Raw genomic sequence first — 27,769 nt, forward strand, 5'->3', positions numbered from 1 at the left:
TATTGTCTCTTTATTTCAATCTCTGGTAGACTGAAATTTGTCATTAAATAAAAGCTATGTGTGATTATTAATGTGATAATTAGTCATGCTTATGAACAAACTACCGATCATTTTTTAGAAAATACAGGGTTTTACCATTTTTTAATTTTGTTTGTGTAAAATTCCCACTTTAAAAACACTCTTCAACTTGTATTTTATTAAATATATGAATAGAGGTAAACAAAACTGATCATATGGTCATAGTTCTTTACCTAGCAAACTACCCTTGGCTTATTTAGCCTTCTCATCTACTATAGGAAAACAAGTTTCAAATCTGATATTAAACAAACTGAGTGCCCTTAATTGGATCTTTCCAAATAAGTTGAATTTACTTTCTTTAAGAACAGATGTGCTATGAATGTACTAACTGAACACCCTTGACGGGAGATGATTTTTATATATCTTTTTATAATTATATATTTCCTGTATACAGAATAGTGTCTGACATATAGTGGTTCTCAGAGAATTTCTTGAATGAATCAATGAATGAATATGTGTCTTTGGTTTGCTTAACCTCTTTCAGTAAGTTTCGAACTATACACTCTCAAGTATTTTCCCCTCTCCCTCTGCCTCTTTCTCTCTGTTCAATAGAAAATCTGGATAGGAGATTCAGTTATGACGAGAATACACTATAGCAGTTCATATGGTTATATGTTTATATAACTTTTAAGCCTCCTCCATAATAGCATCAACATCACAATGCCTTTGAAAGAACTGGCAATCAGTCTCCTCTCATGCTTCTTTTGGAATCACTATTCAGGCAGATGAGCAGAGCAGTAAGGGTGCAGTTATACTCCATGAAATGGAATGTCTTGGGTAAGGGGGAATCCATCTGGCTTTAAGCACATCACAAGCTAAAACACAGGTATAGCTTCCACATACTCTATCCCTGCCCTCCGCAGACTAAAAGGAGTTTCTAAGTCCTCAGAGTTACAAGCAAATGGAGTAGAATTTGGGGCAAGGCACCTCACCTGGATATAAATAGAAATGTCAATCAGAGCAATGGCACAACCAATCAGAGAGAGCTCTCAGAGGCAGGACCAGGGAGTTGGGCTGCATCTAATCGAGATCATGCTCATGAGAAGTTTGAACACTGCCAGATGGATTAAGATCCCCTCTCTAAGATTTCATCTGACCACTAAGTTTAGGCCCGGAAAGAGATCAAGTCTGCATGCCTGGGGATCTGCAGTAGCTGAATCTCCCCCGGGGGCTAGGATATTCAGAGATAGGCATTCACCAACTTGTGAGAGTACAGATAAGACCATTGTCACCTATTGACCACACAATCTAGCAGGAATATCTAGGATGCAACAGTTTGTTTTCAAATTTATCTACCAAATTTTTAAATTCCTGAATATTCTCTCATGTTCGCTGTAGGCTTTACACTTTGCTAAGACTATTTTAATGCAATAGATGGTTCCAACAAAACTAAATCCTGCCTTGTTTATATTTTTTACAATGTATAGGATCCTGGAATTCTGGAGGCTCACTGTTTTGGGGGTCAGGAAAAGACTCTTCATAGAGATCATTGAAACTTCAGATAATATGATTATTAGATGCTGTATATAAAAAGAACATTTAAAAGACTGAACTGAACTGAAACTAATGTTTGCCAAAGAATATTTGCTGGGATTTGTCAAGAAGAAAACATCAAATAATGCTGAGAAATACCACACATTATATCTCCCTTTGTGAAATTTCTTAAAGAGTTATTATCATCTGTCAAAACTATTCTGCAATGAAAATTATGTTTGTCTAAATCAGTGTTCAATTATATTTCACCATAGATCATCTTGGAGAAGGAAATGGCAACCCACTCCAGTATTCTTGCCTGGAGAATCCCGTGGACAAGGGGAGCCTGGTGGGCTGCTGTCCATGGGGTCGCACAGAGTCGGACATGACTGAAGTGACTTAGCAGCAGCAGCAGCAGCATAGATCATCTAATGGGTAAAATATCAGTTAATAACTAGTGTAAGTACTGCACTACAAAAGAGCTGAAACCATCCAGGTAAGTCATTTGTTTCTTTTATTTCAGTACGTGGAGGGTTCATTAGCCTAAGTATCTGTTCTATGTATCTGTCCTGTGGAATCATCTCTTTACTTTTGCTTCAACTACTCCCACACCAAGCTGTAGTTGACTCCAAAATCATTACTTGCTTTCAAGAATTTTTTTCTGAGCTCCATAATTTTATATGTAACTATTTTCTGGATTTTTGTCCTTGGCTGTTGTACTTGAAAACTGAACTCGTCATCTTATGTCCTCCCAAACTTCCCCACCAGAATGGATTATGCCAACATATACCTGGGAATCGCCCTTGAATTCTCTCTCTTTTGTTTTGTCCCCATCATCCCACTAAAACAGTCTCAAAATCCTGTCACTTTCCTCACCCAAAGACCTTAAAAATCTTCATCTATGCTTGTACAAATGAATGCAAAAGATGTGTTTGTTTTAATTTCCCATGACAACAAAATATGAGACAAGGAATTTAGGCGTGGGTAGTTGACTAGTGAGGTGCAGGATTAAGAGAGCTGGAAAAGTGAGCCAGGGAAAGAAGAGAAGGTGATCACAGGTGGGTCAGTGTGCTGATTCCCACTGAGTAAAACAGAGCTCAACGCTCCTGGGGAAGTTCTGCAAAACCATGAATGTAGAAGGTGCCTCTGAGTTTTCCCCCTGCAGGATGGGAGGTCAGTCTGTATTCCCTGTATCCTTCCCCTATCAGTTGAAATGGTGGCTCCAGGAGCGTCACTCTCCTGAACTTCAGGGCCAACCTGCAAATATGTCCTGAGATAGAAAAGCAGAGATAAGTGAGGCCCTGAAAGTAGCATGCAGCCAGTGTGCACAAAACGCCCCAACAGAGGGGCAGCTGAAATCGGAGTATTGGGCGAAGAAGGCCTTTCAACCACTCTCCTCTCCAGGCTCACCCTTCCCAAAGCATTCTATGCACTGTTCCCAAAATAATCTTTCTTACTTCTTTGTCCATTAATAGAATACAAATTTCTTAAGTGCATTCCATTTGCCAGGCACATTCCTATGTATTGGTGAAGAAGAGCAGTTTTTAATGTCAGAGAAATTTACATTCTAAAAGGAGACAGATATAAACAAGCAAGGAAGGAAAAAATACAGTTATCTAAGAGTGGCGGATCTTATATAGAGAATTAAAATGCACATGTAAAGCAAAGACTGGTTAGATACTTTACATTATTTAGAAGGGTATTTCAGAGGAAAGGAAAGAAACGACTGAACTGCGGTCACTGGGAATGGCTATGCAGATAACTAGATGGACTCACAATATGTTTAAGAATTAGAGTCAGCGGAATGGCTGTGAATTGGATGTAAAGAGTAAGAAAAAGGAAAATAGGGAAGATGCTTAAATGTTTAGCTGGAGCACTCAATAGATGTTATTGCCATTTTGAAGACAATAAAACTTGGGGGAGGAGTAAATTTTAGGAGGAAATAGGGGGTTTCTGTTGACTCATGTTAAATTTGAGATGATTATTAAGCATATCTGAGGAGATGTCGAACTTATGTGTGACATTATTATGCTCCCACTTAAAAAATCCTTCTAGAACACTATTTGCCTTTAGAGTAAGGTCCAAACTTGTTGGTGGGACACATTTGGTACTCACCAAACCTTCTGTCTCATCCATCTACATAGTCTAAGATTCAGTTACATTGATATCTGTTTGCAGTCCTCAAAATGTCACTTTGCCTCCTCATGCCCCCCTGTACCATCTTTCTATTCTTTCTTACTCATTCACAGTCTTCCAAACTTAGTTCTGATTTTATCCTTCACAGACCTCTCTTGATAACGCTGTGCCAAGTTGATTTCATGCCATCCTGGGTGGAGAATACGTCATATTCAGTCATGTTCTCTGTACTTCTCTCTAACAAAATGCTTAATACATTGAGCATTATATTTTGTCCATTGTTCATCTTTTTCCTACTTAGCTAATGTGCAGGAAAACTATATTTTCAGCTTTTTACACTGTTCACAGTAGTATCAAATATCTGATGCTGTTGTTTGAATAAATTAATTAACAAATGAATGAACAGATGATAAATGAGTGAAAAATACAGAAATAGGTAAACATCTATACATCTTAAAGTGTAATATTAATTTTCCTTTATTAACTTGGTTCCCCCCTTGAAAGTTTATACTATGTTTTTAAGAAAATTGAAAAAAAATTAACTTCTTAATGTGTGGGAGTGCTCAGTCATATCTGACTGTTTTGCAGGTTCTTCTGTCCATGGGATTTTCCAGGCAAGAGTACTGGAGTTTGTCATTTCCTCCCCCAGGGGATCTTCCCAACCCTGGGACCAAATTCCTGTCTCTTTCATTGCAGGCAGATTCTTTACCGCTTGAGCTATCAGGGGAGTCCCAACTTCTTAATAGTTTATTTTTAAAAATTAACTACCTAAATTCTCTTGCTGTGTGCTTAGCCACTCAGTCATGTCCAACCCTTTGCGACCCCTTGAACTGTAGCCCACAAGGCTCCTCTGGTTCATGGGGATTTTCCAGGCAAGAATACTGGAGTGTGTTGCCATGACCTCCTCCAGGAGATCTCCCCAAGTCAAGGATCAAGCGCACGTCTCCCACACTGCAGGCAGATTCTTTACCATCTGAGCCATTAGCAAAGCCCAAGAATACTGGAGTGAGTGTCCTATCCCTGCATCCACTTTTCCATCCATCATCTATCCATTCCTGGGAACTTCCCAACCCAGGAATCAAACTGGGGTTTCCCACATTGCCAGTGGATTCATTACCAGGTGAGCTACCCGGAAAGACCCTAAGTTCTCTTATGAAAATATGTAGTGAAAAGAAGAAAATATTTAACATTCATTTTTATGTATTATTAGTACTCTTCTTCCCTCCACCCTCCAAAAAAGTAGCTTAATGTAGTAAACAGAGGTAAATAGAATAAGAGAATAAAGTATACTTTAAAGCAGATGAGGAAATCATGGAAGATTTAAGTGTTAGTAAACAAAATAAAGTCTCAGTCTACTCAATTTTCACAAGGGTCACAGCTAACCAAAAGGCAAAGAAATATGTGGAAATATACATTTTAAAAGCCATGTAAAAAATACTGAGGTCAAGTAAAGTAATTCTGGATCAACAAATATATACACTCTGATCAAGAGAACAGTTTGTTTAAGCAGGTTTATCCAGGATGGATTCTAGTGTTCTTGCCACTTATAAAAGAATATGACCCAATGATGGCAGATCTAAGACCAGGTTTGTGTATCAGTTCAGGTTCAGAGAAGCATAACTTCTAGGATATACAGTTACATAGATTTGCTATAGAAATTTGACCATATACAATTGTAGGAGCAGGTTAAGCAGTTTCTATAAGCATATTGAATCCACACCCAATGCTAAAGTTTGAAGTCTACAGGACATGCCAATGGAAAAGGAAGACAATATAAAGTGGAGGAACACAAGAATGAATTGGGAACATAAGCCACGCCTGGAGCCCAGGAGGACAGACTTAAATTGTATCAGTTCTTTCTAACTCTGATCTTTGTGTTCTGTCTTGCAGAATCCAGAGCTAAACACATACACTTGGACCAGGAGGCAAAGCAGATGAAGATGGATCTCGAGGAAGATGGAGTAGTTGCATAAGTCATCGCCTTGTATCAATGGGTGCACCAGCAGATAAAAATATGTGGGCGGCTACAAAAGGGTGTTTGCTTCACTTGTATACTTCAGATTTCACACAAGAATCTTTCTTGTGGCCTACACTGATAGGAAACATATAGGAACAGGAACTCCAGGAAAGTGTAGGCAAGTTGATACGTTTCTAAAGCCAATGTAATTTGTTTGCATGATAGAGTTACACGTCTAGTATGTAGTGAGTGAATGGTTGAACATCTGGGGTAGACTGATGGATGGACAGGTGGATGCAGGAATAAATGCTTAGGTCTCTGCCTTCTTGCCAAAGGCTATTTCTTTGCCAGTCTTCTGTGTAAATGCCTTATCACTCATTCAGATCATTTGTACTCTATGAAAACAATGCATGATTATTATTAGAATTAACATATATTAAGATTAAATATTAACAGGAGGTCAACTCAAAGTTTACAGTTAAAGGTCTAGCTTTAATATTAATAGCTAACATGAAGCAAGTATTTTGTCACATTAATGATCTGATTTAATTTTCACAAAGACTTATAAGGTAGGAATTGATGTTATCCCCATTTTGAAAAGTAACACTTGGAGAGGTTAAATATGAAAATACTTCTTTGTCTAATCTTTTGTGATTCTATTTCTTTTAGGGACATCTCTTGGCTATGAGGTTATGTGTGTGTGTCAGAAAATAGGTCTGGTGCTGACATCCACAATGGAGCAATGGCCCTGGATTCAGAAATGCCAATGTCAGATATATATCTCTTTCTTGTTCTCACAGTATTTAATTACATAAATGTAAGGGACATAGGAAAAAGACTTTTATTTTTTCTTCCAAAGGAAAAGAGTTCAGTTTTGTTTTTATGATTATTGAGATGAAATTTATTTGTTCCTAATTTTGGCCTTTATAACCTGATACCCAAAAAGTATGGCTCATCTCCTGAGCAATCTTATCAATAGATGTGATAGATTGCCTAAAATGATACCATCCTGCACACCAATACCAAAGCAGAGAGTTGAGTGAATTATTCTGAATTCCAGGACAAAGAACATAAATATAAAACCAATTTGGATAAAATATCTGATCAAAGTCAACAAAGGAGTCATAACAAGTTTATTGCATCTTTAATTATTTGAGTGATGGACAAATAGACTCCAAAGGAACTGTTTAATTTTATACACTTTATTTAGTCAGACTCAAATAATACTCTCCCAATAGAGAAAAGGGAAAACATGCAAATAGAGAATTAGTTCCACCTACATAAACATATTTTGAGTTTATTCTATGATAATTGCTCTTCCATATTAATTTGTTAGAATAGCTCAACTTGAAAGCAAAATAACACATTTGAGTCAGTTCTAATGAGGTGGGTAGACTATTATACAGAGTGAAGTAAGTCAGAAAGAGAAAAACAAATGTCATATTAATGCATACAAATGGAATCTAGAAAGATGGTACTGATGGACCTCTTTGCAGGGCAGCAATGGAGATGCAGTCATAGAGAACAGGCTTGTGGACACAGTGGGGGAAGGAGAGGGTGGGAAAAAGTGAGAAAGTAACTCTGAAACCTATACATTACCATATGTAAAATAGGCAAAACATAGCCAGCACAAACTTGCTGTGTGGGAATATAGCAAATGGGATAGATAGTGGGAATGTGTTGTGTGACAACCTAGAAGGTAGGATGGGGTGGGGAGTGGGAGGAAAGTTCAAAGGGCAGGGGACATATGTATTCCTACGGCTCATTCATGTTGATGTATGGCAGAAACCAACACAAGGTTGTAAAACAATTGTGTCAGTCGCTCAGTCATGTCTGATCCTCCAATTCAAAGTAAATACAGTTTTTAAACAAATAAATGAAAAGAAAAACTAAAAGTTGATGTTATTATTTAGTCATTAACTCAAGGTTACTGAGATTGCATGTATTCTCTGGAAATTTTCTACTCAAAAATCATTTTAAAAAATTTTAAGGGGACATTAAAATCACCAGAGCGAAACTCATTGAACAAGCTTTTTGTATGTGTTAATAAATGACTTATGCAAATGGTTTCTCGACAGTTGTCACAGAGAGAAAGCACTGCTGTGACCATTTTAGATTTGGACACGTTTCCTCCTACAAGAGACGGATTAAAGTTTGTGAACACCTGTGATATTTCAGGCCCTGTGTTGATCATGCATAGTAATTATCTAATTTAATTAAGCCAAAGCATAAGAAGTACTTAAGTTTTTACTCAATAAACTTTCAATATTATACATAGTTTTGTTGTCAAAGGCATTCTCCCAGACATACTGTATAACACACTGAAATAATTTATGGATTAATTGATTTATTCAATTCAATCTAAGAGTTTTTGACTATCTACTATGTGCCTGACACTGAAAATGAAATGATGAATCAAATATTTCTTCCCAAGGCCTTGAAGCCTAGTGAAAGAGTCAAGGATACTGGTAATAAAGTATAATTAAGTACAGAAAGTACTACTACTATAGGTGTAAGAGGGAAAATATCTTGGAAACAGAGGAGAGAATGATAAATTTCTGATATGCTTTCTCTTCAGAATAAAGAAAATTGCAAACACTTGGTTAAGTATGAAGGCTAGGGCAGAACCGATCGCAGAGGATGGTGGTTCTTTCAGTGGGACTAGAATGAAAATTGGGTAGAAATAGAGGTTGGGTTATCATATGGTTCCTCACAGACAGTAACAGAGACCCAAATGTTCTGTAGGTGCCGCATTTCTTACCCAGAAGAGAACTGCAGGTCAGAATTGATTTTTAACATGACTAGTTTGTAGCTAACTAAATCTATATGCAATGATATAAACTTTAGTTTGAAAACAGAACTGGCTCAAACACTTAAAAATATCGATTAGTAACTGGAAGTAATAGCTTATGGATTTCATTTCTCAGTAGTGGTGTGTCCTGAGTCAGTCATTTAAGATTTCATTATCCATTCCATCATCTGCAAAATGAATGTAATGTTATTCATCATGCAAAATTCTCACATGCTTAATGTGAAGTTTGTAGACTCATGTATATGAAATTGCTTTGTAAACTTTTAGGCCCTCTAGAAACTCTGCTTTCATCATCATGATAGCCCTTTGATTAAAATCCACTTTTAACTATAGACAAGGGGATTCTACACCACCTCATTCTGATGTTGAGATTAAACTACCTTATTTGAAAAAGATCAGAAATGGTCTTCAAACCGCCTACATAGTACCATGCATGTCTACACATAGCATCAGCATATGAAGACTGAGTACTTATTTGAGGCTGTGCCAAGACTCTATCTGACAAAGCCATCCTTAGACTTCATAAGGCATCAACACTCCCTGTGAGGGCATAACAAAAGCCCTTTTGTAGCTCAGAAAAGCAGAATTAAAAATGGAAACAGTCAGAGACCTTTTATGTGGAAGAGGAAAAAAAAGTCTAGTAATACAGAAGGAAAGAAAATTCAAGGACAGTGATCATAATCTAATTAAGGTCTATAATTACAAATTCAGTACATTTAATAAAGAAAAATTTGCATGCTCATTTCAATAAAATCAATCTTTTAATGGAGCTGAAAAGAATAGGTGAAAACCACTATAACTTATTAACTGAGTAAAGCATCTAAGAAATCTTGTTAGTGCATACCCTGAAAACCATATACCTTATGAGGTAGTAAAAACAGGTGTAGTCCAAAACTTTGGGGATCAGGATGGGGAACACATGTAAATCCATGGCTGATTAATGTCAATGTATGGCAAAACCCACTAAAATATTGTAAAGTAATTAGCCTCCAACTAATAAAAATAAATGAAAATAAATAAATAAATAAATAAATAAAACGAAGCAGACTGTAAATGTAAAGTTCACACTGAATTTTGAAGACTCAGCATGAAAAAAAAGCAAAATATCTCAATAATTATGCATATTGGTTGCATACTGAAGTAATAATATTTGGATATACTAGATTAAATAAAACATATTAATTTCAGAAAAGAAAAAACAGGTAGAGAAAATATATTCCAAAATCATTAAAGGAACAAAATAAAATATTTTTGAAAAGGTAAACACATTGACACCGAAGTTTAGAAAACAAAATTACACACCTGAATTGATTGTATAAATATAAAAAGAAGATAAAATGTTTTGTATGGCAGAAGGAACAGAGGAAATTGAAGTATATGAACTCAACACAGGTCTTTTAATTATTAATAACTAAGGTAGGACAATACCTATAGCTTATATAATTTCATTATTCTAAGCAAAATTAGAAAAAAATTCTTCTTGCCCATCAAAATTTTAAATGTATTGCTGTTTACTAATATGCCATCAAAGGCACTAAGGAGGCTTTTTTTTTAAAGTCAAGAATCACACCACTTCAATGTTCCAAATGCCTAAAAGAATATGTATTAATTTTCTAGCACTGCCATAATAAAATATCATAGATTAAGTTGCTTAAACAACATAGATTTATGTTCCCTCAGTTCTGGAGGCTAGAAGTCCAAGATCAGATGCTGGTATAGTTAAGTACTGTTGAGGGCTCTCTTCCTGATTTGCATGTGGCTGCTATCACTCAACGTGCTCAGGCAGCTTTTTCTAGGTGCTTGCAGGGGAAAAAGGGAAGGGAAGACTGAGGGGAGGGAGGGGAGGAGCGGAAGAGGAAGAAATCTCTCTTCCTCTTCTTATAAAGCCACCAATCCTATAGGATTAGGGCTCCACCCTTATGATGTCATTTAACCTTCATTACCTCCAAATACAGTTACATTAGAGGTTAGGAATTCAACATATGTATTTGGGGGAGACAAAACTTGGTCCATAGCACCAACAGATTTTAAACATGTCTAAAAATTCATAAAACTTTTCCAATAAATGGTCTTCTTCCTGGTATTCCAGTTGTAGAGACAGAGGAACATTTTTTTGAGGCAGCCTTGAGTCAAAATCGGGTAGAGCAGGAATGTGGATCAATAATGCTCTAAAGGCATGATGAATCCAGGTGAAATTAATCCTTACCAAATGAAAGGAGCTAGGAGAATCTGTATTTTCACTAAAGAATTTGGTTAGTTTGAGGGTTGCTTGCAGTTTTAGTTTGTGAATTTACCAGTCTACATGAGGATGGAACCCAGCTTTAACCAGAAAACCTGAATGAGAACAAACAAATCTTTTCCCTGAGAGTATAAATTCACCAAGGGCAATCTGATTTACTTTGTTTATAAAGGAGACCAAAAAAATAGGTGCTGGAAAGCTTTATATTTTCTCAGTTTCTGAAACTCTTTCATGGCAGGAGGTTAGTGATATGGAAAACAGTTAAATAGAATCAAATTCTATTTTTACTTTCTCTATTCTTCAGTTATTTAATCCTCGATTTTCTGAACTAGACAAATCTGCATGTGTCAAACACTCTACAGTAGTGAAAAAGATTGCATAACAGATGTTTGTATTTATTAGAAATGCTTCGGTCTCCAAATTCAGACAGTTTTATAGTGGTTAAAGGACGTTAACTTTGGAACTAACTTTCAGCAATTCTTTGCTATTGACCTTGATGAAGTAACTTGAGCATTCTTATCCTGTTTCCTCAGCCATAAATCAGATATAGGAATAATACCTGATTCAGAGGGTTGTGATGAGGATCAAAATAGTTACTAACCTTCAAAGAAACTGCATGCAGTTGGCAAATACTAGTTGCTCTACTACCAACCTACTAAATGCCTCTTACTTCTACTAGTAGTACGGCTGCCGCTACGACTACTATTATAATTATTACTTGATAGTTTAGAGGATACCTGCCACAATTCAGTCTTCCGGTGACCCAGTATAAATCAGTAATGAATTTTCTATCTTTATATCTGGCAACAGGTAAGCCACTGCATGGGAAAGAGAACAAATATAACTGTATCTATTACCATCAGTGGACTAGAATTTAGCTGGTGAAATTACCATAAATGTTTTCAAAAGCTCTTTAGAAAAGGAAATTGATAAAAGATAAGCACCTAAGACAGAACCTAAACATTTTGTTAAGGTCTCAGAGCAATGAGCAACTGAATTGATACCAGAGTTCAGTCACCTGATTGGAGCATCAGGTTGACCCCTCTAGGCCACATGTCAGTTATGAGAACCCCACAATGATGATGGGAAGGGGTATTAACTGTGCCATATAGGGCGGAGTACTAACAGCTCCAAGAGATAAACCAGACCAGGGACTTCCAGCCCCATTAGGGCTGGACTTTTACCAATTCAGCATACAATTGCTCCACAGCTTTAGCCAACAGGTCAGGGATGGGTGATGTGGAGAACAGTCCAAGGGACAACTGGACAGTTTTTTTTTTTTTTTTTGGTTTCATGTCTATAGACAATACCTCTTCCTTATGAGTCCAGCCTGAGTAGGACTGACAATGATCTCTCTGGAACAGACAGATTTCAAGCTTGTCCACTACACAAGTGTCCCTCATTTCCAGATGAACTCAAAGTCTTTGTCTTATATACATATGATGCAGACTCCGGATCAGACCTAGCTTATGAGGTTAAATAAAAGTAAAAGCTTCAGTTTCCATGCATACCAGAGATGCCACTGCAGTGTTTCATGACTTTCTGGAGAGTGCATTGGCAAAGGAAGTAATCACTGTACTGTAATTTTTGTATAATATTTATACATTCCATACCCTGACTCCTACCTATAAACACTTGAAGGGAATCATAAGCACAGTTAATGACATATTAGAAGTAAGGCTTCTGTTTCCTAAGGACATTCCCCAAGGCAGTTGTTCAAAGGGAACTTGGAATTTTCCATCAGAAATTGTTTCCCTTCTTAATAATGATCTCATGTGACATGCATTCCAGTTTTTGTTTTTGGTTCTTTTTTTTTTTGATTGATCTTACACTCTGCATTCTATGGGAAATGCTATTTCCACAGATTCTGAACTTCAGTCTCAGAAATGCAGGGTAATTCTAGGAGGTTAGTAAGACATCTTCTGGTGGAATGTATTTGATCTACAATATAGCCTAACCAAAAGACACTCGAAGCCAGATTTCAAGAGCAAGGCACAGGCCTGCTCAGCATCAGAACAGACCAAAACCCAGAGCATGCTGGTCCAGTCCCCCCTGTTAGCTCCATGAAGGATAAATCACATGCTCCAATAACTGTTGGGGCCACCGTTTGCCAGCTAGATCTGTTTTCTCCTAGGTGAAACTCAGAGTTTAATGTCATTTAAAAAAAAAAAAAAAACAGTAAATGTGATGTATTTTAAACATCTAAGAGACTTCATAGCGTCTCAAAGGGAATAGATTTTCATGTTGAATTCCAGTTGTAAACTTAGGTTGAAATATTTGTCTCTGTTTCTTATGCGCCCAGACTGGTGGCTGACATCCAGGACACTGATACGCGACCAGACTGCGAGAAGCTTTGGACAACTGGCTCTTTACTTTAAAAGGGTACTTTTATTTGCTTTAAAAATGACTTTTACACTAACATATTAATTACTGAAAAGCCCAAAACTCTCTTTTAAAAACATATTTATTTAATATATTTCAGAATAAGTGGAGAATTCCATTTTCTTTCTGAAATAATCCAACTGTAACTGCTAAAATGGACTTCCTAGAATAAAGAGAGGAAGTCTAGCTATAAAACCCTTTTTGAGTTATTCTAATAATAAGGCAAATATATGACATGTTGGGCAAGAGGAAAAAATGTATTTTTAAAATATTTTTTTAATTCAACATTACTTTTTCCTATCAATCTTATAAAATCAGTTTATATATCCATTTTTAGAAATATATTTGCACCAGGTAAGAAAAAACAGGGACATAATATTTTCTGCTAAAAGATTACTTTCACATATATTGTCTTAAAAAAAAATTTTCTTCAACAAGAAAAACATCAAAAATCCTCTTTGTATATAATAACAAATAATCTTGGAGCATAGCCAGATTTGGCAGATTCAGGTCTGTGTGTTATCCATCTATCTATTTATCTTCTGTCATCTAGTAAGAGATGTAGGGATGTAAGCTGAATGGAATTGGAGACTCAATCGGGGTCCTGACAGAAAACTGATATAAGCAAAAAGGAGCAATTAAGAAGAATTTAATGATAGGTCTACTTAGTACCCAAGGGAAAGATTCAGGAAACCAACTAGAGATGATGCAGCAATGGCCAGATTGTTCTAAGCTTCTCTCAACCTGAAGAGGCAAGGAGGGGTGAGCAGTAGGAACCAGGCAAGCTCTGCCTCTTGAAGATGTCTGCTGGGTGCAAGCTGTGGCCATTCAGCCACTGTCAACTTATCTCTTCGTCAGGAGGGAGCTGAGGTAATGTGTCCCATGCTTTCTCTTCCGCTTTCCATACCTTGCCGGGCTTCTCATTGGCCAGATGCAAATAGATGCCAGAAGTCAAAGGACTTTAGATGATGCAGTCAGGCGGTTAGCTTCCCCAGAGCTCACAATAAGGGAGAAACGAAGGAAAGTAGATTTGGAATAGCAAACATCCCACAAAGTGAAGCGTCACTCTGGAGAATGCACTGATGGGTTTCACTTTTGTAGCCTTTCCCATGTCGTGAAAGAATTCTGGAAGCTGGTGTTAAATACAGGCTTCCTGGTGACTCAGTGGTAAAGAATCCACCTGTCAATGCAGGAGACATGAGTTCAATCCCTGATCTTGGAAGAATCCACATGCCACGAAGCAACTAAGTCTGAAGGTCACAACTATTGAGCCTGTGCTCTGGGGCCTGAGAACTGCAACTAGTGAAGCCCATAAGCCCTCGAGCCCGTGCTCCACAGCAAGGGGAGCCACTACAACGAGAAGCCCACACATCACACATCACAACTAGAGAGTAGCCCCCACTCGCCACAACTAGGGAAAGCCCATGCAGCAACGAAGACCCAGCACCGCCACAAATAAATGAATAAAATTGTATAAAAAATTCAATTAAACACAGGCTTCAAGCTTTCAGAGAACCTCTCCAAATCAGAGTTTCAGACTGAAAATGCAATAGATAAACAAAGGATTTTCCAGGTTCATATCAAAGAGGATTTGAATGAAACTAGTTTTAGATACTCTATCACTTTTGACTAAAGAAAAATATATTCACGATAGTTTAGTTATTTCTTCTCTAAAACAGGAATCTCCTAACTCTTTTACCATAAACTCTGTCAGAAAAAGAAAAATTGAGCATATGGTCCTAGTACGTGTCTACTTATTAATGAAGTCTGCATATAAATTCACTATTCTAACATCATATATACATCATTAACTATGATGCCAAAGGAAAAGTGGAAAGTAATAGCAGCAAAAACAAGACAAACATAGAGTTTAATATTTTCTCCCCCACCCCAGAGCAAACCTTATTTTGCCAGTTTATTTAAGCTTCAGAGACTCCTTCACTCTGGAGAGACTCTTAAGAGACAACTATGACTCCACACACCACCCAATGTATTCTACCCTACATGCTGATTAATGATTAGGATCTTAACGGAGAACACAGCTATCAAAATGTGGATAGTCTGAAGGATCAGAAGATGCTAAACAAATTACTTGCTTCCCTAAGCCGTTGCTAAGCGTGGTCAGCACTTGTTTCATGGTTACACTGCAGAGCAGTCTCATCTCCATGTTACAAAATTAGACACAGAAGCAAAAGTAGAAGCTTTTAGGAACTGATTCGAGATGACCTTTGGCTGTCAGAAAGCCCAGATTTTCTGAATGCTAGTCGAGCATTCACTGTCGTAATACCAGGCTTCTTATCTACCAAATTTTCTATGGACTAAACAAGCATTTCACCACAGAGAGGTGTCTCTGTGAAAGGTATGTCATGGTCATAAGAGAAATAATTTGCTCAGAGAACGTAAGCTAAATGTCTGATGCATGTTTGGCCTCTTGGTTTCTGCTTTTCCTGCTAGGGCTGAGAGATTCTAGCATTTCTCACTGGAATGCCAGTCACTCTGGGCCAGGACTCCAATTATCATTGCCTTTTTCCCCAGCACCTGACCCAGCAGCTAGAAATATAGATTTATAATAAAATGGCCAAATAAATAGATGTTGACTCAACTGAAACATAACCCTGAGTATCTTCAAGGCAGTGAGAAATCTGGAAACCAGACTTTGGAAATTATCTCAAAATTTTAAAAACATACAAAAATTTTAAAATATACCAGGATTTTTAAAGAGCGTGAAACTGCCTCAAAATATCCCCTGTAGTTAATTGCAACAAAAGGAATGAATTCTTGGCCAGTAAGTCCACCTCCTTCACAGCTTTCACCAGTTAATAAGGTACAGTTCAATTCCATTTTGCCTCCAACTCCCCCTCATTAAGCTTGGCTCAGATTCAAGCCCCTGAGCCCCTCCCAGTGTCCCTGAATGGTCCCCATGTTTCACTTCACTAAAGAAGAGATTAATTTGTAGAAAGGCTTCAGCACATTCCTGGGTTGCTCAAGTGCACTTCTTTTCATAGAACAGGCTTTTGATTTTGCGCTTTAAATCAAAGGCAGAGAGCAAAAATTCCAAGTATGTATGGGCTTCCGACCTTTAAAAAAACAGGATTGTTCAGATGGAATCTGACACAGAAATACTCTAGCCTACTACCCTTGTTAGTTTGATTCTGCCTCAAGATACCCTCTTTCTTCTTTCTACTAAATATTGGCATTTCAATCAAGTTGGTGTTTGGCAAAGCATTAAACATAAGTGAAGCATTCGTTATTAGTAATTTATTCATATTGACATTTTAGGGCTTCATTTCATTGAAAAGACTCTGGTTAGGAGTGGCTCCAGTTGGGAAACCTGTTCATACACTATGTTCATACACTATTCCTTGTGTCTGGGTCGTGGGAGATCAGGTGTTTACTTGGACACTGACTCAGGCACTGTGAACAAAAACGATAACATTCAGAAAAGCTATTTTTGAATACTTGTCCAAACTTCTGGGTCACAGACTTATGAATTAGATAGGGGCATAGAAAACATGAAATACTTATAATTTGCCTTTGAAAGATTGATTTCATCCTTGAATCTTCTTTATTCCACTATCTCTGTTTTGTTGTTTTTTTTTTTTAACTTGTTGATGTAGTTTTATGTAAAGCCTGTTGCAAGCAAAACAGCCCAGTAACAAGAAAGATTATACTCCTTGTGGAACAGAGATGTTGCTTAGATATTGTTCAGAATGTCTGCTAAATAAAATACCAGGTCACTCTGCTTCCTGGGTTTGATTCTATGTACACACACACACCACACACACACACACACACACACACTTTAAGAAAAACAGTTTTAATAGGTCCTACACTCAATGCAATGATTGTTTTAGTTACAAAATTATTCTATCCCTCAATATTCAGTGGGCCTTTTTAGGGGAGAATAAGGGATTGAGCAGGACCTCTAACTGATTGAAACATATTTACTAATAAATTGCATTTGAGAACCATTTTGACCTTTTTGAAATGCTTTCAATCTTACTTATTTTCAGATCCTTTGATCACATGAAAAGAGGTGCTCCAATTGATTCAAAGGGGGTGCCATTGAAGGTTGTGACAGAAATTTTATCACTGAAATGGGACCACATAACTTGAATTGTATGAGTATAATAGGAGTAGCCCTGATGAGTTAGCCATAGGTATATATCCTTCGGGCTTCCCAGGTGGCTCAGTGGTAAAGAATCTGCCTGCCAATGCAGGAGACAAGGGTTCCATCCCTGAGACAGGAAGATCCCCAGGAGGAGGAAATGGCAACCCACTCCAGTATTCTTGCCTGAAAAAGGCCATGGACTGAGGAGCCCGGCAGACTAGAGTCTATGAGGTTGCAAAGAATCGGACCTGACTGACTGACTATGCATGCACTCTATCCTTTACTATAGTCCTAAAACCATGCCATCCTGTCCTTAAGCTGGTGGTATTTAAATAGCACTCTATACGCTACCCAAACTCTCAATAAACAGCTTCCCTAATACTATCCTTTCATTCATTCTGTAGTTTTCTCTTTTTATCTTCATCAGAGTACAGGGCAAGCAGGGTTTCATAGCTTCTTCAATGTCTTAGACATCTGATTTAGTCAAATTTCTCTCAAGATGAAAGAAACAGATTCCTGGAACTGAGATATTACTGGCAAAGGATTTGACCTTTACTAATTCAGATGGGGGCAGCCATCCAACAAATAAAAGCCTGGGACTGGATGGTTTCACTGGTGAATCCGACCAATGGAATATTATTCAACTGTGAGCAAGGAGTTCCTGTTGTTTACAATGACATTGATAAAACTTAAGGGCTAGGTGAAATAAGTCAGAGAAAAACAGATACTGTATGATATCACTTACATGGGGAATCTGACTTTTTTTAAAATATCAAACTCAGAACAAAACAGAGTGGGATAGTGGTTACCAGGGACTGGATGGTGAGAGAAATGAGGTATGGTCAAAGGGTACAAACTTCCACTTGTAAGATAAGTTCTGGGGAACTAATGTATAGCATGGTGACATTAGTTAACAATATTATGTTATGTTTTGAAAGTTGCTAAGACAGTAGACCTAAAATATCCTCACCACAAAAAGGAAATGGTAAATATATGATGTAATGGAGGTGCTAACACTATGATGGCAATTATTTTGCACTATATTATATATCAGTGTATCAAATCAATGTGGTGTATGATTTAATCTACATAATGTCATGTCAATTATATATCAATAAAACTGGGAATAAAGATAATGACAATATAATGCTGTGATACTAAAGATTTAACATTTGAAATTCTTTTGAGTTGATTGAATGCAATACAACAAAAGAAAGAAGTGTCTTAAATATATACTCTGGAATTATAATAACTGAAAATCTTATCATTGAAAGAAAACAAAAATCTGAAGTAAGGTGACAAAGAGCTGAGAAGGAAAGGCCACAGCAACATAGTTTTTTATTGCATGGCATGCTCTCCGCAGGGCGAGACCCTTTAGGGACTGTATTTTAACTTGAAGGTGACTTCATTTGGTGCCTCTTCTGAGTCTCTGCCTTCATCCAAGAGGAAAGGGAGAAGAGGTATTTATTACAGAGGAATTTATTCCTAGGAGAAAAAAAAATGGGTCAAAACACTAGGGAGCAAAACTTTTAGAAAGAGGAGTAAAGAAGTTTTAGAAAAACTCTTTGCCACTGAATAGGTTCTTTTCTCTTTGCAATGCTTCTCCTCAGAGTTGCAATAGCAAGACAGGCCTGGGGTTGGTTTCCCTTCAGAGGGACCCCTGTCCAAGAAGAACTAAGACAGAGACCAGAGGAAAAGAAACCTAGAATAGAGGGTTAGAAGAGCTGCTATCTTTCCTTAGAATATTTTAATTTATTGTTCTTACTTCAGCATAAGAAGAGCAACAGCAATCAGGGTAAAGATCTAGGAAAAGAGGCCACAGTGGCTCATGCACCTGCTCTTATTCTTGACTTTGTGCCCACGAATTATAGCAATTAACACATATTTAATGTGGTGTTTACTAGATACCAGACACTTTCTAAACGTTTTACATACTTTAACCCATTTAATCTTTTCATTGGTTTTCATTTTATAGAAGAGACGATAACTTACTTATTTAAGATCATACACCTTGTAAATAGAGATATGGTGTTCAAACCAGGCATTCTGAATTCAGGAGTCTATACACACAACCATCACACTATGTTACTGTATGTAAAAAAGCCCTTGTTGCTCACATGAATTTAAACTTATGAGCTAGGGAGTTCCCCAAAGCCAAATATTAATAATAATGAGTAGATTTTTCTTGTTTATGTACCTTTGAGGGCTTGTAGAAAGATAACTATCATTATGATAAAACACATCAGTTGTTTATGGAGCTCTTAATCCGTAAGGCAAATGTCTTTCTTGCCATGATTTTCACGAATTTCAAGACTGAATCCTCACAGCATCAAAAATAGTCAAGACCTACTGTCTTAGGTGGTTATCCCAAAGTCCTGAAAGGTCACTAAATGCTTCTTAATCCCAACCTACAATATCTCTTGGTTCAGCACCCCACTAATGACTCACATTTATATTAATGATGGATTTTTCTTTCTTTTGACTTCATTTCAATCTAATGTTTAAGCATTCAACACTAACTTTGTATAATTTCTACAGTATACTGTTAGGCTACCTTCTTGTTGATTAAGAAAAAAAAAAAAAACTGTCCTCAAAAAGTCAGATTTATTTAGAGATCTTGGGCTTGAGAAATAGTATAATATTTGAGAAGCAAGAACAGGCAAAAGATGAGCTTCTTTTAGAGGCTAGACTCTACTGAGAGTCACAGGGCGTCCCATATCACATCCTCCTTTAGACTACAAACACAAACATCAGAGAGAAAGAATAAAGCAACATGCTCTCAAGAAACACATGATCACTATCATTAAACCACACTGCCCCCTGGCATACAGAAAGAGGAATAAAATCACCCAACAAGAAGAACCATTTACATGGAAAACAAGGTGTCCATGTGGAAACAAATCAATTACTGGAAAGTATACACCCAGACAATTTCTAAACAATGCCCAGCCATGATTAATATTACTTTCAGGATCTCAACAAAGAAATATTGTCCATTCAAAATCTCCAGTCCTGCTGAGATCCTGGGACATTGCCAGTGGCTCAGCTGCTATTCACAAACCCTGGCAACCTGAGTCTGGAACACTTTTAGATTACCAGAAAATGTTTCCAGGACATCGTTCCTCTAGTCTTTACAGCCACTCTTCTCCTTTTGGTAAGACAGAAACCAGTGAGAAGATTTCCCCCACAGTTCTGTTCACCATAGGAGCTTGCGGTTTATAAGTCAAACTCACCCAAGTGTATCAAGGACTTAATCCCTAATCAAATTAAAGAGAAAGTAGAATCCAGGGTCAAGGCATGATATATATAGAGGCTGCAATAGTGGATTTTGTTGTCAAATTCAAATCTTGATTTTACCTTTTCTATGTTTTGATCTTTGGAAAATGACTTGCCCCCTTTTTCTGAAGCTAGGTTTTCTCCTGCATGAAACTGAGATAATTAGAGTAGTAGCTGATTCAGTGAATCATCTGCAGAGCTATCTGTACACGCTCAGTTGCTCAGTCGTGTCCAACTCTTTGGACCCCATGGACTGTAGCCCTCCAGTCTCCTCTGTCCATGGAATTTTCCAGGAAAGAATACTGGAGCAGGTTACCATTTCCTATTCCAGGGCATCTTCCTGACCCAGGGACTGAACCCACATCTCTTGCATTGGCAGGCAGATTCTTTACCACTGAGTCACGTGGGAAGCCAACCTTATTAGACCTTAGCATCATGTAATCTGTGAACATACTAGAAATGCAAATTCTTGGGTCCTGTCTGAGAACTCTGAATCTGAACTAGGGGACAGGATGTATTAGCTATGAATCTGTGTTTTTATAGCTCACCAGGATAGTCCTATGCACACTTATGTTCAATAACCACTGATATAAAACATTAAATAAAATATGAATCCCTTATTACAGACCATGGAAGGCAATATGGTCTCAGTCTATGTGAACAATTATTTTTATTAGAATAGAGGAGTAGAACTAAGGTTTGACATTTTGGTCAATGATTCAGGAGCTCCAATGGCTCCAAATGAACTACTAATAAAGACACCAGCAAGCTCAAAGCTAATAAGAAAGGGATTACAACTCTGACATTCTACCAGTTTCACTATTCAAGACTGCCATTGCATTTTAAGACTGTTTTATTCCTTTTGGCAATAATTCATTCTACTACAAGCCATAACCATCTGTACCTCCTTAGGACTGCCATTACATTTGCCTAATGAAAAACATGACTGATTTGCAATGTATAGGTGCCCACTTATATTGCGATATGAATCACCAGAAAACTAGGAGTGATTGAAGAGAAAGGTAAATTTGAATGATGGTCTTTTTAAAAGAGCAGAGCTGCTAATCAATCCACCATGATACCAGGGAACTAAATGAAAAGGATCCATGAGAATTTCTGAGGGCACCATGTTAACTTGACAAGAATGATTGGTGGCCACTACCAGTATTGTCTCAATTATAGCTTGAATTAGGTAATCTATGTGTGACTTAATTTCAGTAACTAGAGAGGGAGAAAGATCCTTCCTCAGCTTACTTCTGGATACTCCAAAGAACCCACTTGAGGGATCTTGGGAATGAGAGCCCCTCACTACTATATTAAACAAGACAAGTCAAGTAAAAGTATAATCTTTAATGATGGTCCTATAACATCATTGGGTCTTACTCTCAGAAAAACAAAATTCTTGAATTTAGGCTATCACAAGAACAAAATTTTATTGACTACATAATGGAACTTCCAATACATCAAGTCTGATTCACCAAACAAGGAATAGCTTCTCAAGAAACTTAAAAGGAAGAGTACGTGAAAGGGACTCTATCCTACTATCAGCCAGTCAGTTCAGTTCAGTTGCTCAGTCATGTCTGACTCTTTGCAAGCCCATGGACTGCAGCACACCAGGCTTCCTTGTCCATCACCAACTCCCGGAGTTTACTCAACCTCATGTCCATTGAGCTGGTGATGCCATCCAAACATCTCATCCTCTATCGTCCCCTTCTCCTCCTGCCTTCAATCTTTCCCAGCATCAGGGTCTTTTCAAATGAGTCAACTCTTTGCATCAGGTGGCCAAAGCATTGGAGTTTCAGCTTCAGCATCAGTCCTTCCAATGAATATTAAGGACTGATCTCCTTTAGGATTGACTGGTTGGATCTCCTTGCAGTCCAAGGGACTCAAGAATTTTCTCCAACACCACAGTTCAAAAGCATCAGTTCTTTGGCACTCAGCTTTCTTTATAGTCCAACTCTCACATCCATACATGACTACTGGAAAAACCATAGCTTTGACTACACGGACCTTCATTGGCAAAGTAATGTCTCTGTTTCCTAATATGCTGTCTAGTTGGTCACATCTTTTCTTCCAAGGAGCAAGGATCTTTTAATTTCATGGCTGCAGTTACCATCTGTAGTGATTTTGGAGACCTCAAATATAAAGTCTCTCACTGTTTCCATTGTTTCCCCACTTATTTGCTATGAAGTGATGGGACCAGATGCCATGACCATGCTGAGTTTTAAGCCAACTTTTTCACTCTCCTCTTTCACTTTCATCAAGAGGCTCTTTAGTTCCTCTTTGCTTTCTGCCATAAGGGTGGTGTCATCTACATTTCTGAAGTTATTGATATTTCTCCTGGCAATCTTGACTCCAGTTTGTGCTTCATCCAGCCTGGCATTTTGCATGATGTACTCTCCATATAATTTAAATAAGCAGGGTGACAATATAAGCCTTGATGTACTCCTTTTCCTATTTGGAACCAGTCTATTATTCCATATCCAGTTCTAACTGTTGCTTCTTTACTTGCTTACAGATTTCTCAGGAGGCAGATTAGGTGGTCTGGTATTCCCATCTCTTTCAGAATTTTTCACAGTTTGTTGTGATCTACATAGTCAAAGGTTTGGCTTAGTCAATAAAGCAGAAGTAGGTGTCTTTCTGGAACTCTCTTGCTTTTTTGATGATACAGCAGATTTTGGCAATTTGATCTCTGGTTTCTCTGCCTTTTCTAAAACCAGTTTGAACATCTGCAAGTTCACGGTTCACATACTGTTGAATCCTGACTTGGAGAATTTTGAGCATTACTTTGTTAGCGTGTGAGATGAGTGCAATTGTGCAGTAGTTTGAGCATTCTTTGGCATTGCCTTTCTTTGGGATTGGAATGAAAACTGACCTTTTCCAGTCCTGTGACCACCACTGAGTTTTCCAATTTGCTGACGTATTGAGTGTGGCACTTTCACAGCATCATCTCTTAGGATTTGAAATAGGCTCAACTGGAATTCCATCACCTCCACTAGCTTTGTTCGTAGTGATGCTTCCTAAGGCCCACTTGACTTCACATTCCAGGATGTCTGGCTCTAGCTGACTGACCACATCATCATGGTTATCTGAGTCATGAAGATCTTTTTTGTATAGCTCTTCTGTGTATTCTTGCCACCCCTTAATATCTTCTGCTTCTGTTAGGTCCATACCATTTCAGTCCTTTATTGTAGCCATCTTTGCATGAAATGTTCCCTTTGTATCTCTAATTTTCTTGAAGAGATCTCTTGTCTTTCCCATTCTATTATTTTCCTCTTTTAGGTGTCCATTATTTTAGAATTAGTTGAGAAAATATCCTTGTTTACTTCTTGCACACATAATACTACCTAAAGCTGGCTCTTTTTTTCTTTTTTAATTTTTTGTGTGTGTAGGTGTGTGGGTGTGCTCAGTCGTGTCTAATTTTTTTGACCTCATGGGTTGTAGCCCGTAAGCTCCTTTGTCCATGTAATTTTCCAGGCATAAAACTGGAGTGGGTTACCATTTCCTTCTTCAAGGGATCTTCCCAACCCAAGGATTGTACCTGTCTCTTGCATCTCCTCCTTTGGCAGGCAGATTTTTCACCACTATGCCACCTGAAAAGATTAGATGCCAAAGCTTTATCACTACCGTGTAATCTCTTTTTATCAAAGCTGATCAGAAAGGATAATTGACCAATTTAGTTGGAAATATTGATACAGCAGGGAACTATAACATTTTAAACTTAAAACATATACAGACAAGGTGCCTATGTCTGTCTTTGCACCCCCTTTACCTTTCTTATATAGGGCTTCCCTGGTGGCTTAGAGGGTAAAGCATCTGCCTGCAATGCAGGAAACCTGGGTTCGATTCCTGGGTCGGGAAGATCCCCTGGAGAAGGAAATAGCAACCCACTCCAGTAACCTTGCCTGGAAAATCCTATGGATGGAGAAGCCTGGTAGGCTACAGTCCACTGGGTCGCAAAGAGTCGGACACGACTGAGCGACTTCACTTTCACTTTACCTTTCTTACATATTTCACCCCAAATGTGTCTTATATGGTTACCAATTCCAGTTTCTTAAAATTGAAGGAAGAATTTAGATGTGCTCATGACACATATCAGACTTTCATATTTATCTTACAGTGTTATTATTTTCCCTATCTCATCAACTGTCTCTATTATACCTAATTCCACAGTATTCTAAGGAATTCTCTTTATTGAGTCTTTTAACATAGTTTTTATTATAAAAGCTTCTTTCACATGTTTATTTAACTAATTTATGTAAATTTTAGCAGAATTACATCAGTATAGTAACAAGCAATACTGACACAATCACACTGGGGAAGTAAATTGGCTCTGGGTAACTGTACACACTCAGCAAATTAAAGTATTAGTATGCCAACACACTAGAAGAGAGACTTCAAACCCTGAGACTGAACATGTTATAAATGTCAATGTGGCTTACACCATGAAGCAGGAACTACATTTGCCTCTTGAATCTATTATGTGAAGCTTGATTAAGAGAGCTTGTTTCAAAGTATTATTGTGGAAATGTATGTTGGGTGGCATATTACTCATAATTTTATATGTTGTTGTTTAGTCACTAAGTTGCATCTGATGCTTTTTTGACACCATGGACTGTAGCCCACCAGGCTCCTCTGTCCATTGGATTTCCCAGGCAAGAATACTGGAGTAGGTTGCCATTTTCTTCTTCAGGGGATCATCCTGACCCAGGGATTGAGCCCTCATCTCCTGCATTGGCAGGCAGATTCTTTACCACTGAGCTATCAGGGAAACTCAATTTTATATGTATTCATTTCATATCACCAGGAAGAAGGGTATCTTGCAAAAGAAGAGAAAAATGTCTGAAATCTTGTATAAAAGTCCCATAATATGTAACTAGAAACTAATGATTTATGAATAAAGTTTATCTGAAGAGTAATTTGTGAACCTTGTTGGAAAGGCCACCCACATGCTAAGTTACAGCAGACGCTAAAACTTAAATTTCATTTAGATCTGAGATGGGATGCAAAGCAGGTATCTCCAGTGATTTCCCTGTCCTGTCCTGACAATGGTGTCTAATCAGTCTCCTGGGTGAATAAACGACACATTGTACATATGTCTGTACAGGGGCCAGTACTTAATTAAATCATGAAATTATAAATGGTACTCTAGAGTATGATCCACAAGGATTGCTCCACATGAATATTTTATCTGGAGTTAAGAGCCACATTTACATGTCTGAGAGGATAAAAGACATTGTAAAGCCCTTGGCATATAGATGGTGATAAAAATGTCAATCATCTTCATACTCACTTTTTTCCTCAAGTAGTTCCTCTATGTAAAGACTCAATAGAAAGATTGTTTGGTCCTAGTATTTGCAAACCTTCAGCTCTACTAGTTAAGTAAGTTGTTAAGAGTTGCACTGTTTTCTCACCACCATGGGTCAGAGTTTCTATTCTGCCACATTGCACTAGTATTTAATATTGTCAGGCTTTAAAAATAAATGTGTCCATCTAATAGGTAAAATGGTATCTCATTATGGTTTTATTTACATTTTTCAGATTACTAGTGAAACTGAAAATCTTGCTATATATTTAACAGTTATGTTTTTTCCTTTGTGAAATGTCTGCTTACATCTTTTAAAAAATTTTTTCTATTTGAAATTTTTGTCTTTCATTTTCTTAATTCTTATGGGTTCTTTATCTTCTAAACTTTCATATTATCCCTGAAGCATGGATGTGATTTATTTCATTTACTGCTGAGAATTAAAGGAGTAAGAAACTAAGAGATGTGTGCAGGGTTGCTGAGACAGCAAATGATGGAGGCCAATCCAAACTCAGCTCTGGTTTACTTCAAATCTCGGGTGGCTTCCAGTAAACAATTCTTTATTTTTGTTCATGCCTTCTTAATTTCTGTACCACAAGCTCCCCCTAGATTCTCTGCAAAGAATAATCTCAGTGTGAGCCACATTGCAGTAAGAAGCAGAGAATGGAAGTGATTAAAGAAATGGCTGGGGAATAAACAGCATGCAAAAATGAAATAGTGAAAATATTTGGGAGATCTTACTTCTCACTGCTCTCAGCCCATCATTTCCTCTATCATCAATAAACATAATAATGATATTAAAAATAACAAAAAGATTAAACATTATTCACTGAATACTTAAGATGTACAAAACTGCACTAAGCAGTTTAGAGGCATCCTTGAAGTTAATCGTTTGTTAATCCAGTAAATTGGAAAATTGACTCAGATCTATTACAAAAAAGTAGAAATCCAGTTGTACAGGAGTTAGAGAAACTCTCCCAGGGTCACACAACAAGGAAATAGTAGATCATAGATAAATAATTTTTACTCTGGAGAAGGCACTTCTAATTATCAAGCTTAAAGGTCAAATGTCACTAATTAAAATACCTTATTATCTAGTTCATGTCTCTTTGTCTCACACATATATATGTCTGTCTGCTGTTGTCACATTAACTAGCAGATAATCCTACATTGAGAACTCAAAACCACTGTTGGTATTCAAATAACAAGCCCACTTGAGGCTAATTTTCCAAAGAGAATTATTATTGACACATGTGCATGTTAATAAGAAGTGCACAACTAGGTCTTTTGTAGCAAAGTCATGGTCTCGGAGCTCCAGGAGTCCATGAGAAAAAAATATTTTGATGGGACAGAAGAGGTAGGACCTGCATCAACCTTTTATTTAAATGACTCTGCTCCAGAATTGGAGCCTTTTTTCCTTCAAACTCAGTGGAAAATGGCCATCAAGTTTATAGAAAGTCCAGGCACTTCATAAATACTAGAAGGTTTCAGTCTTTATCTGACTTACCTGAAGCATATTATGTTGTCAACTATGGAGAAGACCCGTAGATACAGAAAGTAGCACCCGACCTTTGGTTAGCACCCCTTCAAACATAGCATTTACAGTCCTGAAATGCCTTTTTTATATCTCATTTTTTATATCAAATGTAGCTCATAATGGTCAAATAACCAAATATTTATAATCAGGTAATTACTTTGCTTGATGAACTTTTTTTATTGACATTATTTTAAACTGTATGGAAAGAATGCTTTCAAACAGCCTAGAATAAATTAGCATCCAGAGCAGATACCTTCACATGTAGATACTCAGTCAATATTAGTTGAATAAATGAATAAGTGGTTAATCCATACAAGGGATTAATGCCATTCTCACCCAGAACATTTCCTGATGGTTGTTCAGAACAGTAATTCAAGGTGAAGTTAATCTAGTTATAGTTTCAGAAATATATACTGAAAATATCATTAATATAATGAAGCAAAAAACAGATTGAATTTACTTA

The sequence above is a fragment of the Cervus canadensis genome, chromosome 19 (genome assembly GCF_019320065.1).
Source record: "Cervus canadensis isolate Bull #8, Minnesota chromosome 19, ASM1932006v1, whole genome shotgun sequence".
Taxonomy (NCBI): Eukaryota; Metazoa; Chordata; class Mammalia; order Artiodactyla; family Cervidae; genus Cervus; species Cervus canadensis.